The sequence below is a fragment of the Corvus kubaryi genome, unplaced genomic scaffold, assembly GCF_017639235.1.
Source record: "Corvus kubaryi isolate FWS band 111438036 unplaced genomic scaffold, C.kubaryi_AGA036_p1.0 37385, whole genome shotgun sequence".
NCBI lineage: Eukaryota > Metazoa > Chordata > Aves > Passeriformes > Corvidae > Corvus > Corvus kubaryi.
This window is the reverse complement of record NW_024581127.1, coordinates 13433064-13458037: the sequence shown is the minus strand read 5'-3', so window position 1 is coordinate 13458037 and position 24974 is coordinate 13433064. Positions and strand designations below refer to the sequence as shown.

Sequence of the window (24974 nt, the reverse complement as noted above, 5' to 3'; positions counted from 1 at the left end):
CCTGAAAGAATTGTGAACCATCCTATACAGGTTCGGAAGTAATGTGACATTCAATACCATAAAACCAAAGTTTTAGAACCAGTCTTTTTGCAAGGATGACATTTTATGAGTTGTATTTCAATGAATTGAACTCATTAAAAGAAAAAAATTGGTTTGTTGACTGAGGTTGTTCAGCTCTAATATTGGTTAATATTGGTGAGTAATTAAAAATGTCCTAACCATTCAGTTTACAAATGAGGCAGATAAAGGCACCTGTTCAGATACCTGTAACTTGAAGTATTCTTGCTGATAAAAGAGTCTTTTGAGACCAGGCACTAGAAGCAGAAAATACATGTAGCGCTGTATCTTCCCACTCCTTTTCTTATTAAACTGTCTGCCTTTTCCACATTGTTCCCCCTTCCCAGCCCCTAGTCCCAGCCACACCCTCGGGTTCTCCCTATTGGTTCCAGTACCCTAACTCCCATGTACCGCTCCTGCGCCCTGAGAAAATCCCAAGCTCCCTGACCATGGGGTCTCTCTGCCTCTGGGAGCTGGCTTGTCATCGTGTAAAATGAAAGTTCCTCTGAGGTCACCATGCAGGGACCCTTCTGCCTCATTTATTGTCACCGTGTTACGGAGCCCAGCTAGCCGGAGCACGGGGCCGCCTGAAAGGGCTGCGAGAGAGCGGAGCAGCCGCCCTCCCCAAAGCAGCCCCGCTGCACTCTCTGGGATGGTTGGGGCTTGCTAAACCAATGCAGGAAACTAAACCACCGCAACAAATACAGACAAGAATTTGGCCTATTCTGTTTACTTGAAGCACATGATCTCACTGAATTCAACAGAAAGAAGAGACAAAAGCCAGAAGACAGAAAAGAAGATGTGGCCAAAAAACAATCCACATAGATTACACCAGGAATCAATAACATTAAACAGCAGAAAAAGACCGTATTACACCAAGGGAGAGGGGTAAGATGGGGGAGAAGAACAAGTCTTAATGAATAAACTCAATAAATCAGGCCAACTCCCCAGAAAGGAAGGATAGCTCAGACAAAATTTCCAAGGTGTTTGTAGAGAAATGCAACAACAAAGAGAAAGAATTTAAAGGAAGTAGAGACAGCAGCATGGGGAGAATAAGAGAAAAAGAAGCAGAAGACCCATCAGAAAAGCAAAGGTCTGTAAAGATTCAACAGGAATGATAGTGTAGAGAATAGCCCATATGCACTGAGCTTCTGGAAGAGAAGACTCAGTCTAGTTTAAGTCAATTACTCCATGTGAGCATCATCATCCTGAATCTCATGATTTGCATGTTTGGTACATCTTGGAACTGAAGTAAACCTTTCCTTGCCCTGGTCCAGAGCATACTGTTTAACAGCCAGAACTCAAGTCATCACACCTGTCAGGCCAGGTTCACCTTTTGGCATGTGACCAATGTTGTGACTCTCATGCCCACCTTTCCCTGCATTCTGAAGCAAAAACACATCAAGATTCTCAGTTTCCCTAAGGTGCTCATGATTGCTATTTCTGAAGAGTGTCTTCTCACTGAAGATTTGTTCATTATTACCTCATCCTACTGCAAAGAGACCTTCAAGGATTTGGATCTTCCCTCTCCCTCATGAAGTACCTAACCTCTTCTCCATCTTTGAGTTCCATATGGTCATCACCTCTCACAGGATATCCAAGCAGTTTTGGACCTTCATGGCTGTCCCCTCTTCTAGCACTTTCTGCCAAGACAAGATTGTGCTTTGTCCCACTCCCCTGCCCTGCATCAAGCCTTACCCACTTTGCTATCAGGGAAGTATCTAAAATAAAACTTAAAGGTTTTCCCCCTTAAATTGCAGATATCCAAGGCAGGGTCTCTGTTCCTGGGTAGCAAGCATTGCCTTTTCCTACTAACTAACTTCCAGAATACGTCAGGTAAGCAAGGTATCCTGTGGGAATCTTCTCACCTGTGTGTGTACACAGCTGAAAGATCCAGGATGAGTCACTTCACTCAGAGGATATCTCTTAGAGCTGAATAACTCATTGTATAGGCTTTGCAAAGATAAATGAGTGCTCTGGAGGGTTGTGTTGCGGGATTTTTTTTTCTGATAATAATATTGAGAGCTATGGTAGCTTTCCTCTCCTTGCCTTTTTTCTTTTCCAAAACTTTCCTTCATGGGATTTCATTTGCCACATGCACACATGCATACAGTGCAGAGGGCAGTCTTAAGTGTTTCTGTTTATGATACTGGTGATGATTTTCTTCCTGTCTTGTAGAAAGGGAAACATCTGAACTCCTTGTCTCCTCCTGTCTTGTAGAAAGGGAAACATCTGAACTCCTTGTCTAACCCCAGTCACTATATGTCACTCCCTTTTTATACTCTCCCCAAAGCATTCACTGCAGTCATTACTGGGTATTCTCCCTGTGGCCCAGCCCAGCTTAACTGCTCTTATATTCCTGCCTCCTTATACCAAATATTCTGGGAGTGGACATGGCAGCTTTCCAATGTTTACAGCCTGTGCCTGTGTGTGGTTTCTGCCTTGACTCTCACTGGCCTGGATGTGTACAAGCCAACAGGATTCACTAGAACAAGAACTTAAAAAGATGCAGTGACATTTTATTCACTGCAAGAGAGAGATGCAGCACGATAACAGGTAACCAGCAATGTGCTGGAATTGAAGGGTTTTTAAATTATTCTAGACAAGCTATGTCTGACCAGATCTAGTGGTGGCAACAGTTCTGTTTTCACCCGGCAGTTCCCACCAACATCCCTTTCAGTGGTGTTCTCATAATTTTAAACAGGACACTTGAAGAAAAAGGACAGCCCTGAAATGGCTTTCAGTCACTGACAGGGATCCCATCAACTGGATTCAAACTTTCCAGTTGTGTTTATCTCCTTTATTAATTCCTGTGGTTTGCATCAAAGATGCAGTCTGTCTGGCTCTTTGATACTGGACCTTTTGGGGAGAAGTTGTTAGCAGACCCCTAAATGTCCGTGGTGTGTCTTATGGGCTTCTCAGGTTGGGCAAGATCAAGTTCATGGTGGTTTGGAGTTTTTTTAAAATAAAGAATAGAACAGAACAAAATGGAACCTGAATGTTCAGCTGGCAAATACAGAACAATGAACCACCTCAGATTATTACACAATACATGAGATGGTTAAAATCAACATGCAATAAGCAGGTAAAATACTTAAAAGCAAAATAAGGCCGGAAGTTACATTTCCTTTTTAAATGTATTCCCCTAGGAAAGTCAGTAGTCATGATAATTTAGAATTCTTAATAAAGACTGGATATTTTTTCTCCAAGAATAGTGAATGTTTCTATAAATTGAGCAAGCAAAGGTGCACTTGGAAATGCGATAAGAGAGAAGGCTTAGCTATTAATGCCATGATGAAAGTCTCCCACTCTGATGTGTGTGAATGAAATCTCCACATGCTTGATTTCTAGGCTTTTTTTGACAAATATGGTCAGCATGAAAGAGGGAGAGAAAAAAGAGGAGGAAGAGTTTAAGGGGAAAAAAAAGTAGAGTAGATCTGTGCAGCTTGTTTTACTCTGCTGCTGGTGAAATAATCATTTGTTTCCAAATAGCCCCACAGCTCCCAATAGGTCTGACTGGCTATTACTCCACTGTTCTGGCAAGTTGCTAATGGCTTTGCATTTTCTTTTATTGTCATCAAGAGTGGCTGGAGTTCATTAAGAATTACAGGAACAGCCTCCATGCTTTCAAACTAGATTTGGGAATATACTCAGAAGGGACCAGTGATTATACGCTTTGCTAGTTCTATAGTAGCCCATCGCAATCACTGAAAGAGTGAAAAAGGAAAACAACTGCTTGGAAGCTGTGAAAAGTTGTATGTATGTATAATAAACTGTCGTGAAAATGTAACATAATATCACTTACTAAGTAACTGTTGTATTTAAAAGTCCTATCAAGACCAAAAATAAACTAAAAAGATAGCATTTTTGATAGCTATAAACTAAAAGAAAACTTCCTACTCTATTAAACTAAAATCAAATACTTGTACCCATTCACATGCTTTTAATTGACCATAAAGATCTAACAGTGACAACGTTTACATATAAGAGTTTATAAGACAGAATCCTTTTCCTAATGTGGAAAGAATGCATGCTGAAAACCCAGAGGACAGCTCAGGGTGCTGCTCACAGAGAGATTAGATACCACATAAAAATATTACATTGACTTAAACATGGGACAGGAGAAGGAAATATGGCCACTGAGGTTTTAATTTTTTTATTCCATTACTTCTCAGCAGGTAGTATGTTTTTAAAGAGTCAGGAATGTACTGAAACAATTATTTCAGATTCTCAGAATTTAAAGCCTTTACATGTAGCAGTCTTGATACCTTCCATACATTTTTCCTTACCTGGGGGTGTTACTTCATAACCAGATATTGAACTAGACACTCCTACTCCAAATGCATGAAATGTTAATTGGAATGAGACTGGATCCCAGTGACGACTACTAGACTATGGAATAATTTCCCAGAGGTGATGTAGTATAAACTGCTTCAGAAATGGAAAAGTAGACCAGACAATGTACTAAGAAATGTAAACAAGAAAACAATCCCCTAATAGAGAGACAGCACCTGGCCTATCTGTAAGAGCTGATGTGGTATTCTGCAGCTTGTAGTCCCTTGCTATACCTGGGAAAGCATCTGAAAAATATTAGACCTACTCACCTGGTCAGTATGGGCTGACTTACTGACAGGCACTGCTCTTCTACAGATGGTGCAATTCACTTAACTGACCATTTTACTTTCACCTGAACCTGGCAAAGAAGAGAGTACAGCATAGTAACAAATGAAGAGCTGGCTGGGGACAGAAAAAGGAAACAGGTGCAAGAGTTCATGGTTGTGCAATGCCTCTCCTGCCACCAATCTGGCCACCTACCACTGTCCCCTCACCCCAAAAGCCAGTTTCCACTCCTTGCCTTTTCAGTGGTCCCACACCCTCCAGTGCTACTGCACAGTAGAGGGAGAGGGAACTGAGTGCCCCAACATTCTAAGGGAAATTTCCCTAGAGTTCCTAGAGGAGAAGACAGTGTGCACAAACACTGGTGAGTAGCACTGGGCATATTGCAGGATTGGACCCAAGGGATGAAACGCCTGTTGAACTGAATGTGACCAGATACCAGGAGCTTAAGCTGTGGCTGACTGAACTGAACAAAGCCTGGGAGGTGAGAACATGGCCATTACCACAATAAGTCTACATGTTTTGATCTATACTATAAGGATGAGCATTATCAGGAGTACCGATCAGGGCACATACATTCCCCTGGAGATTAATCACTGTTTGCAAAGAGCTGAGGGACAGAGGGCCTTAGGGCATTAACCCCAAATGACCATTAATCCCCCAAAATGCCGCCTACCCATGCCTTTGTCACTATTAAAAGGTTAAAAAAGAACTTTGAAAGGGAAAGGGACAGTCTGAAAACCAGTATTTTCTTCTTCCTTCCTGTGGGCCAGTTTGGATGTATGTAACAAATCAATTCAATCAAATTTTCAAGTATTGAAATATCTGGAACAGAAACAATTCTCCCTTTTCCTCCTTCTCTCTCACTTAAGAATAAAAGTAAATACAGTGCCTAAAAGAAACTGAGGGGAAGAGAGGGACTGAGATACAATGCTGGGCTTTAAGCTGGCATATTTTATCCATTAAAAGGCCACGTCAATCTGACCACTGTGATCAGTTTTTGAAATTCAAAATAGAAAAAATGCTCTTCGTACTAGGTGCAACTGACTCCCAAGATATCTGTATACACATAAAGTGAAATAATTAGACCTTGAATGAAAAATCTTGACAGTACAAAGAAAGACCATGATCTAATATCAGAACAAAGTTAACAGATGTCATTAAGTGAGACGATTAGCCGATGACGGAAGGTCGCACCCAGTTTACTTTTCACAGTTGACAGATCAAAGTTATTCGTTCAGTTTGAGCAAAGACTGAATACAGTTACCCTAGGAAAACCCTTTCACATAACATTAAGTCTCTCTCTGTCTTGTGTTTCTTAGACATGAATTGTCAGGAAAAATACTAGTGAAACAGTACAGAGCAAGGGCAACCAGCTCACATCGTACTGAATGGAAATTCCCTTAGTGGTAGGTAAAAATAAATGTGTAATTGTATCCAGTGGCCTTTACACTTACGTGAATCACATGCCTGAGATATTATAAACCTGACTCCAGCACAAGTTATGGAGCTGTGAATTGGAAGAAGCCATTAAGCCACATCCTGAGACAGATCCAGCCCTCAGGTCTCCTCCGATGCCAATTCTTATTGTCCACCCTCACCCACATTCCCCTCTCTGCCCCAACACCTGCCTCGCTGTCACTAAAACCCAAATATCCAGTGCTTGGGCACAAGGCCAGGAAGGACCATCCCCATTGCAAGTGGGTATGGGCTGGGTGGCACTGAGGATCTTAAGTGGTAGGGGAACAAGGTGACAAGTGGCACAGGGAGAATCATACCTGCCTTTCCTCTTGTCAAGCCCCAGCCTGCTGCCCAGAGATCATCCTGTGCTCTGGCAGGCTCAACAGGTCCCCTCAAGTCAGTCTCCACCAGTGTCAGCAGAGCAGCATCACCACTGGTAGTGGGGACACACCACTGCTCAGCCAGGCATCACACCCCTCATGCCCAGGTGGGCATCCAGCATGGCTTATGTATGCTGCAAATATCAAGTTGGGTTGCCATAATTCCTTTTTTAGTATTAGAGTTTTACACAGTATCTGTCCAAGTTTTGGATAGTTGCTGTTAGTGTTGGGTTTTGCTCCTGGCTTTTCTTGTTTGTTTTCCAGAACTGGCAGAAAAGAGAATATTTAAAACTCAGATTTTAAACCCGACCTACTTCATACCTTTTCTCTTACAAAGTGTGATTAATTTTACATTGGTTTTCACTTAGGAAGAGATTGAATTTTTGCATATGCAATCTTGAAATCTAGAGTGAAAAAGCACACAGGAAATATCCTCAGCTTCAGTAAATTTACTTTAGTCCAGCTGTGCATCCAACACTTGTCCATTTACTTAATTACACCATCATATAATATGCAATATAGTATTAAATTTATTTTCTTTTGTCCATTCAGTCCACAGGCTTGATTAGGTTGATGTAAAAACTATGAGTCTTTATCTCAATGATACCCACTTTGTATTCAAGCTTTCAAAAATGCACATGCCCCCATCTAAAGAAAAAGGAAACAATAGCCTCCAAATAAGTCACAGAACAGGTATAAAAACATGCTCATACGATTATAAATAAAGGGAAAAATAACACATTTATACTGCAATAAAGTTATTCATAAATTCAGTGCGGTAGAGTTTCAATAGGCTACAATTCAAATATTCTACAAAAGCCTATGTCAGCTAAAGTTACCATTTGAATGCAGAGAGACTAGCATTAAAGAATGTTTTAAAATGCAGAAAGATTGTGCTGGCCACTGCCCTGTGCAAACCAGGGGATTTGTTGCCTGCCAAGCCTGCTGCAGGATGAGAATCAAGACATTCAGACCTGACAGGGAAGAATGATTGCTTCATTGTGTGAAGGTATTTCTGTTACATGCAGCACACCAGCAAGGTTCTTCACCAGAGAAGCGCACAGTGGATTATAGAAACTCTTAACTCAGTGGTCCTCAGGAATTTCAGCAGTTATCAAAGTAAGAGGACCAAAGAAAGTGGTGCCTAACAGAGAAAAGAAAGAAAGGACTTAACCTTTGTCCTGAGGGTGATAAAATAGCATCACATGGCTGAAAATCAGCCTAGCTTCAGCCATGTGATGCAGTTGACACAGTCATTTCTGTGAAAGTTACAGGATGGCATCAGTAGTTGAAAGGTCATATTTGAAAGACTTTCTAAATACACCATCAAAATACTGGCTGAAAGACTCTGTGAGGGCTTATTATGCAGCTACAAGTCTGGACATATTTGTTCCTTTTTGCACTGAAAGCAATTGTAACATTCCCAAGAGCAGCAGGCAGACCACAGGACCTAAAGCACACAATTGAGACATTTGCTTGTAAGTAACATACCAAATCTGTAAGGTGACATACCAAATCTTACCTCTCATTGCACAGGGCCCATCTCCACCTGACTCAGCACTTCTACCATGCCAGTTACAGCAGCATTTCAGTGGAATTACATGTGGACTTAATTGGCAGAAGTCAATTTCTAGAAGCATCACTGAAGACATGGACTGAATTCTCTGCACTATGTTGGTGTTGTTGGAAGAGCATAAAAATGTGTTTGTGTGCTTCAACTTCCTTTTGAGAGAACACGTTCCTCAAAGCAGCAGGAACTCTGTCACCACTGTGGGTATACTTTCAAACAGACCTGCTTCAGCTGACTTTACCTGCAGAGGTGGTAATTGTTCTTTATTTCCTCTTCTCAAGACTGTTCTGTTCTTATCTTCCATGATCCAGTCCACTACGGCCTGTTCTTCTCTCACTGGTTTCATGACTATGCCTTCTTCTAGTTCTTCCCCTACCCAACTAGCCAATCCATCCATGTCTGTCTTGGCAAACCCAGCTCCTCACCACTCAGTCATGAGTGCTAAAGAAGGTCATCCCCTACACCTTCTCTTGTGGTCACCTCATCCACTTGTAAACATGTGCCTTTTTCCTGATAATCCCCTCTCTTCTGACTTTTTATCTTCCCCTGTATAACTCTCTAAACTGCTCTGGCTCAGATAATTAGCCTGCTTAGCTTTCTGCTGAGATTCATGTGATCAGAACTCATTTCCTGAACTTTCCTTCTGAAGTTTTCCTGCTCTCCCATCATCACGGGTAACACCAAGAGGTTTTTCACAATCTACCCCACACCTTTAGAGACACCAACTCTTAAGCAATAGATGATACAGCTGTCTTTCACCTCTTACAGAAAAATAGAGAACCTCTTTTGAAAATGACCTCTCACATTTATCACAGAAACTTGGACAGTTCCAAAAATTTTCTCCATGGTTTTGTGATCATATTTCTGCATGATGACTAATAGAGCATCAGATGAGAGTTCAAGATCCAAGAGCATAAAATGTCATAAGTATCTTTAAAGGGGCACAACATAAATTTCTCACACACCTTTTAGAGTATTTCCCCAAGTGTCTCTAAAGGGGAACAGGCAGACATCCTGAGCTGAACAGCCTTAAGCAAAAATTTTTCAAAAGAGTAGGCTGCCAGCCTGGGAACAGTACTGAACTTCAGCATTCCCCTTAACCTCGAGTAACCTTCTTGAAAGCAGATGAGTGATTCCAGTAAAACTTTCCCATCTTGCCCATACAAGTAAGAAGAAAAGACTGCAATATAGGTCCAGATCAATTTATTCTGCAAAACACCTTGAAAAAGCCCAGAAGCATAGAGAGGCCAGGAACTTCCCCATTTTGCTTTGAAATTATCCTTTTGTTCCCCAGAAATCTCAGATCTAATCAGTCAGCTCATGAAGAACTAAAGAAGCCAAACTTACAGTCAGCCTTTTTCTGCCTACTTAAAAAAGCGGTACAAAGTTGTGGGAGCAGTACAACCTTCCCATGCCTGGGAAATGATCCCACCTGCACCTATGAGTGCAGTTCATTGCCATGCCCCAAGGCAGCTCCAAGATGGTTATTAAGTAATTCCAGCAATGACAAGCAACCCCTGAACACTTTTCAGATGATTTTACGGACACACTGCTTGCTAGGGAGGAACTGTCAGCTATTAAACCATGGGCCACCTAGGCCTTGCTGGATAGTAACCATTGTCTGTCACTATTGGTTCATCTCTTCATCCTAGATGATTCAGACTTTAGCTGTGCATCAGGCCTCACATCCCTGCTCTGGGCGTGGCCAGCTGCAGCTCTCACCATCACAGCACATACTGTCAGGCTTTCCTTACCTTAGCCATCCTGTTCAGCTCTGAAGCATGTAAATATTCCTTCAGTCTATTTAGGAAGGGCATGCTTCATAAAGGGCTCAACATTTTTCCCATCACAAGATTTCAGAACAGGAGGCTAACCCCAAATCATTTCCAAACAAGCATCCTCTTTCCCCTATTTTCTTGCCAAGTCTGTTGTTTTCTGATGTAATTTTTAAGAGGAGGAATGTGCAAAGCATCCCAGAACACATCTCTGCGCTCAAAAGAAAGAGAGGGAGTAGTGAATCAAAACTAATAAACACGTAATTGTACCCAACATTTATGGAAAGGCTTCCTGTTGGAGAGAAAATCAGTGGCCAGTTCAACAAATACTCTTCTTTTTTTAAGGAAAAATTATACTCTCGGGGGTATCAAAAGTCACTTTTTATAGCCAGGTTCTAAATTTCTGAAACCTAAGATGTATTACGGGAACTTATAATATTAACTATATTTAGTGGGCGTTTTATTGTCCATACAAGCCATGCTATTAAAGAAAGTATTTCTTTCCTAAGCTATATATGTTTGTCTGAGAGTGTGTGCACCCGTGTGTATGTATGCATGTGTCTGCTCTTGAAGAATTTCACATGGTCAGCAAAAGAGCTTTGTGTTTTATTTTTAAGTGAATATAAATGCTCACAAGATCTTATGCTAGATGCAAAAGAAAGAAGAAATGGACAAAGCATTTGTGACTGCAAGCAGCCAAAACAGTTTGCAATCTGAGTACCAGCAAGAATTGGTCATATACCTTATAACAAAGTTATTGCTAGTTTTTTCCCACACACCAAGAAAATGTTTCAAAGGTCTCTGTCTCTTCAGACTTCTAACTCAGGAAACAGGAGTGGTTTCCATACAAAAAAGCAAGCAGATATGTTCACATTTTAAATGAGAGGAACAAAAGCACAAGAACAAAAGTAATGTTTCTGCTTGAGCACGTGTTTCCCTCTGTGACAGTCTGCACTGAACAAAATAACAGCCTGGGTCTGCAGGCGTTAGAGGGTTGGGAAATACTAGAAGTGCAGTCTGCAGAAAGTAGAGATGACATCTGCCCAGCAATATCACATATGAGGAGGTGAAAGGATATGTCCAGCCACATCCTCCAACACAGACACTGAAATGTTTACTCAAAATTCCTAGTCAAAATACTGCGAAATTGAGCTCTGCTTTCCTTGTTTTCCTCTTTTACCAGTAACCTGGGAGGTTGGCTATGCAAAGCTAGCTCTCACAGCCATCTCAGACTTGTTCAATAGCAGCATGAAGGGAACATGGAAGGAAGCTGTTGCCATAAAAGTGGTCACCATGAATATACCCTCAGGAATACTCAGCCCCAGCTGCTGGGGAGGAAAGAAGTGTTTGCCAATAATTGCTGCTTTCAACCAGTCATCTTCCTAGCACAGAGAGAGGACTTAAAAGTTGAAAACTGCAGATCTGGCATCACACTCAATCTCAGAAGAGGATAAAAATCTTCACTGTTTTTTGCTTTATTTTTTTTTTTCTGAGCCTGAAATGTAATTGTTATCTCTTTAAAAGAGGAGAGCAGCAAGCCGTAGCTCTTGTAAACTTTCCTACTTTGTGTAAACCCTCATGTTGTCTTATCTTATGAGGGGATCTGTTGCGCAACCACCACTCACAAAAGAAATCACAAGGTCATGAAAATCTTACGATCTGTCAGTGGTGAAATTTCAACCAGTAACAATGAAAGTCTCTTCAGTGTGATCACACTGACCTCATTTCTTACAGAGGTTTCAGCAAAGCCCCATTCTGAAAGGACAGAAAAATATACCTGAGAGTGCCCCCACCATATAGACCTACCTAAGCTGATCTGGTGAGCCCTCCTCATCTGCTCAGCCAACCACCAAACCCAGCGTCTTACAGGTTGAGCCTTGTAAGAAGAGAAGCTGGTGCTGGGCTTAGTGAGTTCTGTGCAACAAGGAAGAGCTGCTTACCAGAGGAAGGTCAGGGTGCACCAGAGAGACAGCTTTTCTTATGGGTCTTCATTTACTCATCAGTTCATCCTGGAAGTCTCCTCTCTTCTGCCATTGCCAGTTCAGGTGCAGGTCAGGCTGTGTGCACTTTTTTATTCTCCATCTTATGACACTGTTTCTTACCTGTCCACACACAGCTGTGAGCCCAAATTGCTGGCTGCAGCTCTTCTGCCATGGGCATTCAAACTGTTCAGCCTTGTAGCTGCCTTTGTCCTGGAAAACAAACAAACAAGCAAACAAACAAACAAACAAAAACTGTCCTGCATCTATCAGAAATGGAAGGCCAAAGTTAAATCTGTCTTTCATAACAAGACTTAATCCAATTTATTGCTGAATTTAACGTGAAACTGAACATGTATTACAGCTTAGAAGGAACATCAGCTGTATCTCAGACAGAACAGTCCTTGAATATAAAGGTAAATCTGATGGCAAGGTGGACAAGCAGAGATGGGTTTATTTATCAAACTTTTTGAGCTTGCAAGGATGGGCTAGAAACCTCATGAAAACATTATTTATTGGAAGATTTCTAATACTTCCTGCTTCTGCTGGGGCTGGAAGGACCACAAGAACTACATTTCTGTGGTATTTTGGTATTTCCACTTGTGGCCCCAGCTGGAACTAAGAAGGGAAGAGGCACACACACTTGGAAATGGTGGGGTTTTGGTCATCTGCATTTTTTTGGAATCACAGGAAAGGTTTTTTCAAAGTCGACTTTGAGGCAACATATTTGAGGAGGTATTCTAGCAGATGCTACATAAAATTATGACTTTTCAGTTACATAAAATTTGCACTTCAGGTTGGAATTTTATGAAAAATGCATCTCTGGCTTACTGGTTTATATGAACTCTACATAGTTCTGCAACATAAGAATTTCACTATGTCAGTCATGCAAAATAACAACATAACAGTCTAAAATAATAATGTAATAAATCCACTGACTAGTCATCGTGGGCCCAACTCTGGCAACCCTTTGTGAAAATGTGCTGCAAACACATGTACAGAAAGTCTCTTAGCTCAGTCCCGCTCGCCTCAAGCCAAGAAGTTATCTAACGGCAAATCAACAGACAAGTGTCACCAGAAATGTCTCATAGCTAAACAGCTCTGCTGTGAGCATAAGTTATTCCATTTCAGATGTGGAAAGGTTTAATTGGGTTCTATGCAATTAACAAACCTCAATTATGAGTAATTTGTTAGTCATGCTTACTTTTGGCTAAGGCTTGCTTTTTTTCCTTTTCTCAGCTTTCCCTCTTGAAACACCTGCAAAGTAGATGAACAGGGAGGGGGTTGGTTCTGGCCAGAACTCTGATAAAATGTCTCCTTGATACAGATTTAACTGTTTCTATGAAAACAGCTGCTCCTTAGAGAATGTGCCCATGGGCAAAGCTGTTTTCACTTCTAACAAGGGCCTGAGGAGCAGCACTGACAAAAATTACCTGCTGGAAACTGTGAATCAGTGTGTCTCCAACCCAGCCTGGTGCTGCTCCCCATCTTGCTAACCTGGTCAACCCTGCATCTGTGCTGGGCAGGTCTCGGTCACCTCTGGTGGAGAAATGGCCTGGTCTGCCTGTCATTTGGACACAATAAGAGCTGGGGCAGCAGTCCAAGGCAGGGTAGATGCTTTTGAATTACCTGCTGGAATATGACTCCACTCTGTGCTGAATACTGTGCTTCCACTGTGAGTGTAACTTGTGCTTTCCCTCCAGCTCTCCTATTACACAGTGCATATCTTGAACCATCATTTACCTCCTCAAATTTTAACCATATCAGCTTTTTAAGTACAGGCCTGTCTCATATTACTGCTCAACCAAAGTCTTTGGAATCAACAGAGGATGAATTTTACCCATCTGCTTCAATCTATATATGAAGATAATTGCAAAAAACTAGAAACAAAGCAATTTTGACTATGAAGAAAGAATTCTGAGACTGAAAGCCAGGGTTTACTGGAGAAAAGGTCTTACAGATGCTGACTCTGCTCATGATGGGACAAAGAACAGCAGTTCCTCCCAGTTTAAACTCAGATTATTCATTCTCCACAGTCAACTGTCCTGGAGGCTATGTAAACTTGCTTTCCTCTGCACTGCTGTTCTGCAAAGTGGTTCTCTTTGAATTGAAGGGAATTTTATTCCTACTTCAGTAAAGCAGGGCTCAGAAACCTCAAGCAAATGGGAAAAATGTTAGTTCAGAAATGGAAGCAGTATAGCATGACCCGAGGTAATCCTCTTTGGCAGAGGCTTGGAGGCAGGCTAACACAGCAATATTATTTTCAGGCCCACACTTAAGATGATTGCAAATACCTGTGTAGATGAGCAATAATTTGGGTGCCTCTACTCAAACTGTCCTTTGCTCAGCATGGCTGGACAGCCAGCATGCCATTACAGTCTGCAGCCTCTCACCCTGGCTGAGGGAGCTTGTTGGAAGGAATCAGTACCAGGTCTGATGGTGTTAAAACATAACCAAGGGAATCTGACATTCTGACATCTAAAACGGAGGAGAGAAAAGAGAAATCCATGGCTGGGCTTCTCTGAGCTTGTCTGCAAGGCTCTGCTCCATTCTGCTGAATTATATCTTGAGACACACTTGATGAGGCTGCCTACAGATCTGTACATCTGCTCTAGCTCCTTTTATTCTCTCCGATCTCCTCCATCACCTCTTGACTACATGCTCCTTATGGCAGTGAACATCTCCCCCTTTATGTCCAGTGGATACACAGGACACTGGTGAAAACATGTCTTCACTACTGAAAGCAACAGCTTCTGTCAAGATCAAAATTTCATTTATTTCCAACTCTCCAGTCTGAGGCAAACATCATGGAAGTCTGAAGTTCTTTTTGCTCAAGGACATAACAGAGAGGGGCAGGTTACCTGAACCTTAAAAGCCAAAGCCTTACTAGGTTTTACACGAAAACAAATTTAATCTTTAATGGAAAAACATCTGAAGATTTGGTTCCTGATAGACCAGTTATTTCCAATCAAAATGGAAGTCTGTCACAAAAATTCACAGTTACAAAAAACTCTCACAAATATTTAAAACTCTTATGAACATAACCAGAGAGTAATTAAGCTTTGGAAAAGAAATCTCTGCAGCAACAGTGGTTATGTGCTATGTCCTCATTTGCTGGGGTGGAAACTAAAATCTAACAAGAGAACTTGCAGATTTAACATAAAATAACAGCCAGGGAATATAAATAAAATGTAATATAGCAAATGGGGAATAATTATTTTGTGGATTTATGACACCTGTTTCCCTGTTCCATATTCAAGACTGCTAAGGGAAAAGAAAAAGGTACTCACAGAGGTGAAAAGTTCTCATAATTTTTTGTTATTATTATTTTTCAATTAATTTCTAAATATATGCTTACCACACAGTTCTTTATGAAGAAAAAAAGGCTGAGCTATAAATAATATTTCCTCTCCTGGGAGTTATTCTAAGCTGCAAATTTTTTGCTGTTGACAGAAATGGGAAAACCCAGAAAATATGCAGGTTTGGATTAGTTTTAGTCTAGGCTCTTGCTTTTAATTAGCTTTTTTTTAAATACTGATAGTGGTCTTGCAAAAAAAAAATGGCACTGGAAGGCCGAGACCCATCTGGAATTAAATCTGGTCAAGGATGTCAAGGACACCAAGAATGGCTTCTTCAAATACATCAATAACAAAAGGAAAACAAAGGATAATGTGGGACCATTATTAAATGGAGGGGGGACAGAGGACACAGAGAAGGCAGAGTTGCCAAATGCCTTCTTTGCATCGCTCTTCACTGACAAGACCAACCCTCAGGGATCTCTCACCCAGGGACCTGGCTAAAGGGATGTTGGAAGGAAGACCTTTCCTTGGTCAAGGAGGGTTGGCTTAGAGAAGACCTAGGCAAACCTGACACCCACAAGTCCATGGGCCCTGAGGGGATGCATCCACAAATGCTGAGAGAGCTGGTGGACGCCACAGCGCGACCATTCATGGTCATCCTTGAAAGGTTGTGGAGATCAGGAGAGGTGCCTGAGGACTGGAAGGAAGCAAATGTGGCCCCAGCCTTCCAAAAGGGCAAGAAGGAAGACACAGGGAACTACTGGCCAGTCAGCCTCACCTCAATCCCTGGAAAGGTGATGGAGCACCTCATTCTGGAGGCCATCACTATCCACATGGATGACAAGAAGGTGATCAGGAGTAGTCAGCATGGATTCACTAAAGGTAAGTCATGCTTGAGCAGCCTGATTGCCTTCTGTGATGAAACAACTGCCTGGATGAATGAGGGAAGAGCAGGGGATACTGTCTACCTCGACTTCAGCAAGGCTTTTGACACTGTCATAACACCCTCACAGGCACACTCAGGAAGTGTGGACTGGGTGAGTGGACAGAGAGGTGGTTTGAGAACTGGATGAACAGCAGATCCCAGAGGGTTGTAATCAGTGGCACAGGGTCTAGTTGGAGGCCTGTCACTGGTGGTGTCCCCTAAGGTTCAGTACTGGGCCCAGTATTGTTGAATATTTCATCAGTGACTTGGATGAAGGGGCAGAGGCCTCCTCAGCAAGTTCCCCAACAACACAGAGCTGGGAGGAGCGGCTGATACCCCAGAGTGCTGTGCAGCCCTTCAGAAGGACCTCGACAGGCTGGAGAGATGGGCAGAGAAGAACTGCCTGAAATTCAACAGAGGCAACTGCAGGGTCCTGCACCTGGGGAGGAACAACCCCAGGCACCAGTACAGGCTGGGGTGACCTGCTGGAAGCAGCTCTGGAGAGAAGGACCTGGGGGTCCTGGACGATAACAAAGAATGCCAAAGGTATCCTGTAGTACATTTGGAAGACCATTGGCAGGAGGTGATCCTGCCCCCCTACTCAGTCCTAGTGAGGCCACATCTGGAGAGCTGTGTCCAGTTCGGGGCTCCTCAGGACATGGAGTTCCTGGAGTGGGTCCAGAGAAGGGCTACAAAGATGATGAGGGGACTGCAGCATCTCTATGACAAAAGACTGAGAGAGCTGGGCCTGTTCAGAGATGACTGAGAGGGGACCTCATCAATGTCTATCAGTCTCTGAAGGGAGGGTGTCAAGAGGATGGAGGAGGCTCTTCTCAGGGCCAAGCAATAGGACAAGAGGCAATGGGCAGAAACTGATGCACAGGAAGCTCCACCTGAACATGAGGAAAAACTTACTTTACTTGTGCAGGTGGAGCACTGGAACAGGTTTCCCAGAGAGATTGTGGACTCTCCCTCACTGGAAATATTCAAGAACAGTCTGGACACAACTCTGTGCCATGTGCTCTGGGATGACCCTGCTTGAACAGGGAGGTTGGACTAGATGACCCACTGTGGTCTGCTCCAACCTGACCCATTCTGTGATTCTGTGAGTCTGTGAATTTGTGAATCTGTGATTCTCTCTCAAGTACATTCAGGTAGGTATATAAGCTTCTATACCAATTACCATACACAGCTAAAGGGATTAACAGCTTCTGCCTTATTGTCTCTTCCATCGAATTTCCCTCTGACTGTTTTCTAAGTATAGTGTCTCATATCATACCAAGTCAAATACTGTTATAATCACTCCACCTCCACTGCCAGTGGTGACTCTGGTACCAGCAGGTTGCACATTTAGCACTATTACAGTTAGTGATGGGTGAGCTCCCAGGCAGCAGCAATAAACCCCTGAGACTTTTCCCTGCCTCCCAAGGAATGCAGCAGGGTCACGGCTTGAGTGGCCTCAGATATTACAGAGACGGGCACCCTGGAAAGGCTTATCAATAAATAAAGCCATGACTTTTGGTGCTTAATTAAACTCGAGGGACAAAATCCTCCCTCCACTAACAAGCAGGGAAGAGGGATAACTGCTCTATTTGTGAATGCAGGAAAAATGCCATACTTATAAAGAGGTCTATGGAATTCACACCTAGTGAATTTTTCCAGTGTTTTTGAGCCCCTGTGCTGGTTCTTTAATGCACGATGCAGTTCTTGCAAAAGCAAACAGATTTTTGGAGCAGATGCCAGGGGATGGATAGGCAGTAGGACACAAGGACTGTAGACTGTGTTTGCTGCCCAAATGCTTGCCCCTGTACTCCCAGTAGTCAAGTAACTTTGTGAATTACTTTAACCTTTGCTTCTCAGAAAATGCACTTTACTTTGATCTTTGAACCATGATCAATAGAAGGTGCAGAATGGCAGGGAAGAATTTTTCGGCTCAGGGGGAAACAATGTAGTTCAAAATGCTCAAATAGCCTTAAAAAGCTCCCAGTAGAATGTGTCCGGAAATTGCAGACCAGTTATTTGCTTCTTCCTGATGGTTTAAAATAGTATCACAAATTCAGTGGGATAAGAACAAGACCTGTATATGACAAGGACATTTCCTTCTAGCAGCAGAATTTGCTTGAACCCAAACTGAACTTGATCCCCAGTCCTACAGCTACAATAAAGTGGATGCAGGTGCCATATGACTACACTGTCTATCACATTATTCCAGAAGTTCCTACACACGAATAAAGAACATTTAACAAACAGCTACACCAGCTGAGCAGCTTCCAAGATGAGTTGGTCTACCACAGGAAAAATGTACTTTTGCAGCAGAAATAGCAGCATTTCACAGTCACTCAGGGAGGTTGTTTCCAAGAATAAGAGCCACAGGCATGTGTACAAATTAACTGGTAATAAACATTCTGACTTTGGTTACAGTCACTGGGCCAAATTCTGTTTGACACTATATCTGAACCATCTTCAGAGTGGTTTGCTGCGATCCTGAAAACTATTGCCTAGATCCACAGGTGGATTAAACTGATGCAGTTCATTTTATTCTGTCAAATGCATACTGTAGTAGTGGGTTACATAACTAGTTAATTTATTTGTCTCCATTAAAACACCAGACCGGCCATATTCCTTGCTTAACCATGCTGCAAAGCCCTCAGGTTTGCATGCAGTGAAGGTCACTCAAAGACGCTACAGCTCCTTTTCTGTTTGTCACTCTGAGGCTGAATCCAGTGCTCATCATCTCACCCCTGCCCAGCAGCCAGAGGAGCTCAGATATGCTGTTACAGCCCAGGAAGAGAAGACAGCACTGGGTGGTGTCCTCTGAGTACACATTTACAAACATTATCACATTTACAAACAATTAGTTCTTGTAGTGCCATGCTGACAGTCAAGACCTTGCTGCAGGTGCTTGGACATCTGCTGCCTGCATCATTGCTCCCTATCTAATCCTCCAGGCAGGTATGGAGGAAAGAAAGAGCTCCAGTACTTACTGCAAATCAAGCAACAGAGAGGTGAAAGGAAATATTTTGGCTTCAGTTGGATCCTTGTGATGGACAGCAGAAACACACTGAAGGATCGAGAATGTAAATTGCATCCATGATCCAAATGAACACACTTGCTCTCTTTTTCTGTAACCTGCTGGCAGGCACTCCTCTCAAACATCTGCCTTATGGCCATCTTGCTAGTAAATACAAACTCAAACACATCTGTAGCACTTGTATATGCACAAGCCAGACCCATCAATGAGGCTCATGCCATGCCAGTTCTCAAAGTGTTGACATAGTGCGAGAAGGACCCAGCAGCAAAGGGGACAAGAAAAGCAGTGGAACCAAGAGCTGCTGTGTAGGGGATGGGATGGGTGGCACAGAACCATGTTCTGCTCTGTTTCTCTCCTCACTAAAATGCTGGTGGCAGGACAGATGTTGCAGCTAAGACCAGTATTAAAGCAGTTACAAAATTGTCCTCACAGCCTGCTATTGACTTTTCAGCTTCTACACAATAAACACAATGCCAAGGTTTACTAGATGAGTATCTCATCACAATTGCCAGCTTTATCAGCCCACGTCTTTAAAGGGATAAGAAATTTTAGCATCTGCTGACCTAAAATACCTGCTGAAGTTTAAGCTGACATTTTTCCCTTCTGTTTGCCCAGACTGTAAGCAGGCACAGCACAGCTGTGCCGAGCACAGCTCAGCCAAGTGGCATTATCTCTGCTCCTTACCAGGGTGGTGTCCACATCTTATGCCACACTAAACCATAACAGGGTACATTTTGTGTTGGCAAAGCAGGTATTTGAGAGATTTTGTATCAATGTATTCTATTTGCATACTTTTAGGTACAATTAGGGAATGATGGTAAAAAATTATTAGCAATGTTTTTGTGGAAAGCCAAACAATTCACAACAGCTGAAAAGTGGTTAGAATATGTCAGGATATGTTTTTTATTCATAGTCCAGAGGGGGAGCAAAGCAATTATCTTTCCTGTACTGCAATCAGACTTACATTTTAATTTAGGTCATATATAATAACCACATACCTTCACCTCACAAAATTAGTGTTAAACTAGTAATCTGCCGTTGTAGAACTGGATTCCACCAGAATATCCTATCAGTATTTGGTTTTTTCAGTCCACAGTGGAAGGCAGCTCTCTCCATTCTGACCTGGTGTAAACAATAGTTCACCTTCACAGCAAAGTTGACCCAGATGACTGCCAGCAGTCCCTTCCAGAAAACAGTTCTGTAATTCAGAAATGAACAACAGATAACCCTTGTGTGTCTTCTGATTAATTCCTTTATGTTGTTGTTTAATTGCTTATAGTTGCTTATAAATTGACAAAATATTTTCTTAAAGTCAGTGCAAACACATGGCCATTTCTAGCAATGTATTACAACTTTTCAGAGCTATCTGAAGGCTATCTTTGATACCACAAATATTAAATGAATCATATTAAAATGCCATTATAAATATTTTAAAAATATTGATTCACAAGAAGATTCAGTGGAGTGATACACATCATCCTATTCTTCCCAAATCAAATGTTTTGAGCTTCAATAACAGATGCCCCTATCTCTATCAGCCTTCATTTTAAAATGCCTTAAACCTGTGAATTTCTAGCACTGTAATCCTTATTGCCTCTTTTTTTTTATTGTTGTTGTTCTATATGAAACCTGGTTTTAAAGTGTTGTCTTTTTCGGATCATGAAGTATGCGAGAATAGCCCTCCACCACAGGACAGTAGTCCTTGCTGCATTCAGTTCATTCTAGTGTGCTAATAATATGGCAACTTATTCCATTGAGAATAATGGGCAGCTCACTCAAATCATTATTCCTACAAGAACTGTCCATGGGAGCTTGTCTGCAAGCAGCAGATTCAGAAAGATACTGCATAGATCTGTAAGTAAGATGTTCAGTATCCCAGCCTGCTGCTGAGAAGGAGATGCATACTTTAATTTTTTTTTTATCCAACCAATCATCATATCATCTCACTGCTTTGTGCTTCAGGAAATCAAGTTCCCTGTTTCACAAGGTCCTGGAAGACATTTTTCTCAGATCAGCCTGACAAGATCATCCCCATGTCAGAGTAAAATGTGATTACAGATGAAGCATGAGTTCCCAGCATAACATTTTCCACTCTCTTTCCTCATGGTGTAGTTCTTTCAAACACGCTCTCATGGCCATGAAAGGTATCTTTGTCAATGAGATAGGAGCTACTAAGCTCTTCTGACAATTAGACTTTCCAGTCCTCAAAAGCATTGTCTCATTTTGGATATCTCTACACCGTCTCTGTTTCTGTTTTTTATGCAGGGTCTGAGACGATGCTTCACTAAAACACTGTACAGCTTGTGACTGCTGAGCCCCTGCAAAGTGAGTACACAAGCAAGCCATAAGCATTAAATATTACACCCATAATGTAGTATTAGTTGATCATGAAGCTGAAGGTGAATCTCTGAGGGTTCTCACACTTCCTTTCAGGTGAGACTGTTCTACTAACTGGTTTCATTAGACAGCTTTAAGCTATATGCAGTTTTGTGCTGTTATGTTTAAAAACTTCACACATTATTTGGTTTAAAAAGTAATGCCTACTCTACTGTTTCCTGCTTAGCCCTTTTTCCTCTTGTCTTTACTGTCTTTATCTTCTATGTAGAAATAAACACAGATTTTTTCTTTCTGTGACCTATGGCTGCAGCAAAAAAAGTCACTACATCCTGGCTGAGGCCAAAGACTCCTCTGCCAGCCATCTTTCCTTGTAGAAGTCAACATGCCAGAAAGTTTGAAGGTGGAGCCAAATAGAAAAGGTCTGGTTTGGCTGGCATAACTAGAAAGCATGCCAAGTCATTGAGGTGACTCTACACATATAGAAAAATAAACACATAAAATGATATATAGGGCCACTTTGAACACTGCAAAAGCATGCCAAAATATTGTCACTGTCTTGGCTCTGCTGTTTTAATGGGTTTTGCAGCCCAGCCAAAACAAGGCTCTCCATTAGCAGCTTCATTCACTTGCTCTTCTCTTCGCAGGCAGAGCAACAGAGCCATTCAAACCCCAAGTGCTCAGCATAGAAAACTCCTTGTTTGGAATGAACAGGGGTTCTGTTTTGAATCCCTCTGCTTACACTTTCTGGTTTTCTCATTTTTAAGATAGCAATGAACCTCCTGATCCCTGGAAGACTCAGAAAGGGGTGCAGTTAGGAATATCTCTGAGGTCAGCTGTGTCCTAGCACTTTCCTTTCAGTATCTCTGTAAGACAGTCTCTTCCTGTGAGAAATCTTCACTCCAGTTACTTATTCCTACTGGTTTAACGTCCCATGGGGACATTTGAATTTTCTTTCCCTGCTTCCCTGACAATACCACCTTTCCTCCTCTGCTTTTCAAGGAAGGTACATGCCGGGCACAGTGACATTTTCCTTCTCAGTGAGGCCACCAGGTACCAGAATGATATGAGATAACATGAGAGTGACACAATACATGGTGCAATGTAGCAATAGAGATACATCACTTTGTTCCCACCAGACTAATCTGATGAATATTCTGCCAGGTGACTTCTACAAATGCAGTCAGTGAGCAACACATTTACTCACAGGAACAACCCCTGGCCAGGGAAAAGCAGCTGCCTCATGCCTTACCTAGGATGTTCAGCAAAGCTGAACAAAGATGGTTATATGTCCCCATTTGCTGTCCAAAGAAGACTTTTACAAATTTTGCTGTAGTGTATTGAGCTCTGACAAGCTGGAAAACCAGAAAAATATCTCAGCTTCTGACTGTGTGCAAATTTCCCCGGCCCATGCTACACCAGTGAACTCCTGCTGTATAAAACACAGGGACAGGAATGTCTCTTCAGGTTTAAAGCTTCACAGATATTCGTTTAGCAGGAAGAAAAGCCACAGTAATTCCCAATGGACATCCTAATTCTCTTGCATGGTGTTTCTAAATGCACATCTGGTATTCAAGAGCTGTGTTTCTGTGTTAAATGCCTGTGGTTGAGTACACCTGTGTCCTTTTTTGGATGGTAAAGAGCATGGTATTGGTATGTGGAGAACACTTACTATGTTTTTTAATGACAACCTCAGCAAAAGACATATAATTTTTCACTCATTTCTGTTCAAGCTATCATTCCAGTCCAGTCTTAGTATTTTTCTTGCTGTATCATCTTTCTTGCTTGTATCTGGACTCTAGGAGCAGAAGAGTTTGCCATCTGACTTCTTTCCTAGCATAAAGTTTTCAGGAATTAATTCCTTTTTCATATTGAGTTGAACTCTTGAGCTCTTGAACTTTTGAGTTGGCTTTTAGAAGAACATCCAGTCTTAACAAAAACATTATCAGGATTTTCAAGGGTGGAGGTTCCATCAACACCTTTGAGAAATTTCTTTCAGTAGAAAATTATCCTCACTACTAAAGTTCAAGAATGTTTACTTTTGCTTTTAAATATTTGGCTGTTTTTCTTACTATTTCAGTCATCATACCTCTGTAGTACTTGTAATTTTATGTGCATATGCTTGAGGAAGGATTCAGCTCATTTGGCTGTATCCATCTAGGAGCTGGACTTCTAGCCCAGAATGTCTCTACAGTCATCCTAGTGGAGGACCAGTGTCTCCAAAGTTCAACCCATCCCACCTCCTCTACAGACCCATCTTAATAGGAGAATGACTGCTTTCCACATTTGTCTCCATGATCTGCCTAATAAGGCTAAGTACTTAGATCTGAACTAAAAGAACAAAACTACATGACTAAATTTTACATTGCCCTAATTTCATTAGCAAAAAATTAAGACAGAGAAAATCAAGTTATAGAAGTATTGCCATTGAATGAGGCTGCCCTTCTTTAGCAGTCATTGACTCACTCTTGTTTCCGCAGTTCTAGCATCTGCCCAAAACACATGTGAAGCTGTCTAGTCTTTATTAGCCACATTTAACAAGACATTATCTTCTGCTTCTTTTGAATGATGGCACAATAGTATTAGGGTACTTTTTTCAGTTTTCTTGACCATCACCTAATATTTCAGAGTAGAGAAACATTAGCTATTGCACTAGACTGCTTTTTTGAAACCCTGGTTTGCAAGCTGCCCATAGCTTTAGTTTTAAGATCATATGCTTTGTTTCCAAAAATGTGCAGTGTTTAGCAACTGCATCTGAACATTCTATTCAGCATCTGTTCGGACTGAACAGATATGATCTATCTCCATTAACTGGCTTTTCCTCAGCTGCAGAAGAGTAACATGTATTGACCATCATAGCCAGATCAGTACTCAAAGGTGCACTGTATTCACTATAAAGGCAGTTGAAGAACAAATTGCACACCTGACCCATGGGCAAAGCTTGGTAACGGGGAATTGGATCTGTGACCACACACATGAAAAATGGTGGCAAATCCCAATCTGAAGCATTCTTCCAAAAGTCTAACTTCCAGTTCTTAATCAGGTCTGACATTTTTACCCATAATCAGTTATTTGCAGCATTTAAAAGGCAAACAGTTCTCCACTCTGTTCTGAGCATCATCTTGGAAAACCACTTCCACAGCTTAAAAAAATTGCAATAATCAAAAGTCCAGTGAATTTCCTGCTTCACCACAAGCTCCAGCCACACCACAGGCTTGAGGGCAGTAAAATCGGGGCAGTTTGGATCCGAGCATTATTTTGCATTAACAGCCCAAGGCTAGAGAAATGGCTCTCGAATTTGGCTCAGGGCTGGAAACAAAGGGAGCGGAAATTTCCCGGTGGGTGACCCACGCCCTCAGCGCCGCCCGGGCCGAGATGCTGCGGCAGCCGCGTCGGCTCCGGCTGCGCTCACGCCGCGCACACGGCGGGGGACACCTAGCGGGGCCTGGGGCTGCTGCCAGCCCGGCCAAGGCTCGGCTCGGCTCGGCACTGCGGCACGGCACGGCACGGCACGGCACGGCACGGCACGGCACGGCACGGCACGGC

General features: G+C 42.2%; 1 long non-coding RNA gene across 1 annotated transcript in view; it reads right to left on the bottom strand.

Moving 5' to 3' along the window:
• The window catches only part of LOC121668328, an 80059-nt gene that overhangs the window by 9133 nt on the left and 45952 nt on the right, over window positions 1–24974 (bottom strand). Inside the window, exons 4-5 of the long non-coding RNA XR_006017343.1 lie at window positions 20093–20292; window positions 11801–12052 (exon numbers count right to left, since the gene is read on the bottom strand). This is a non-coding gene — a long non-coding RNA (uncharacterized LOC121668328). The remainder of the gene's footprint in view (window positions 1–11800; window positions 12053–20092; window positions 20293–24974) is intronic.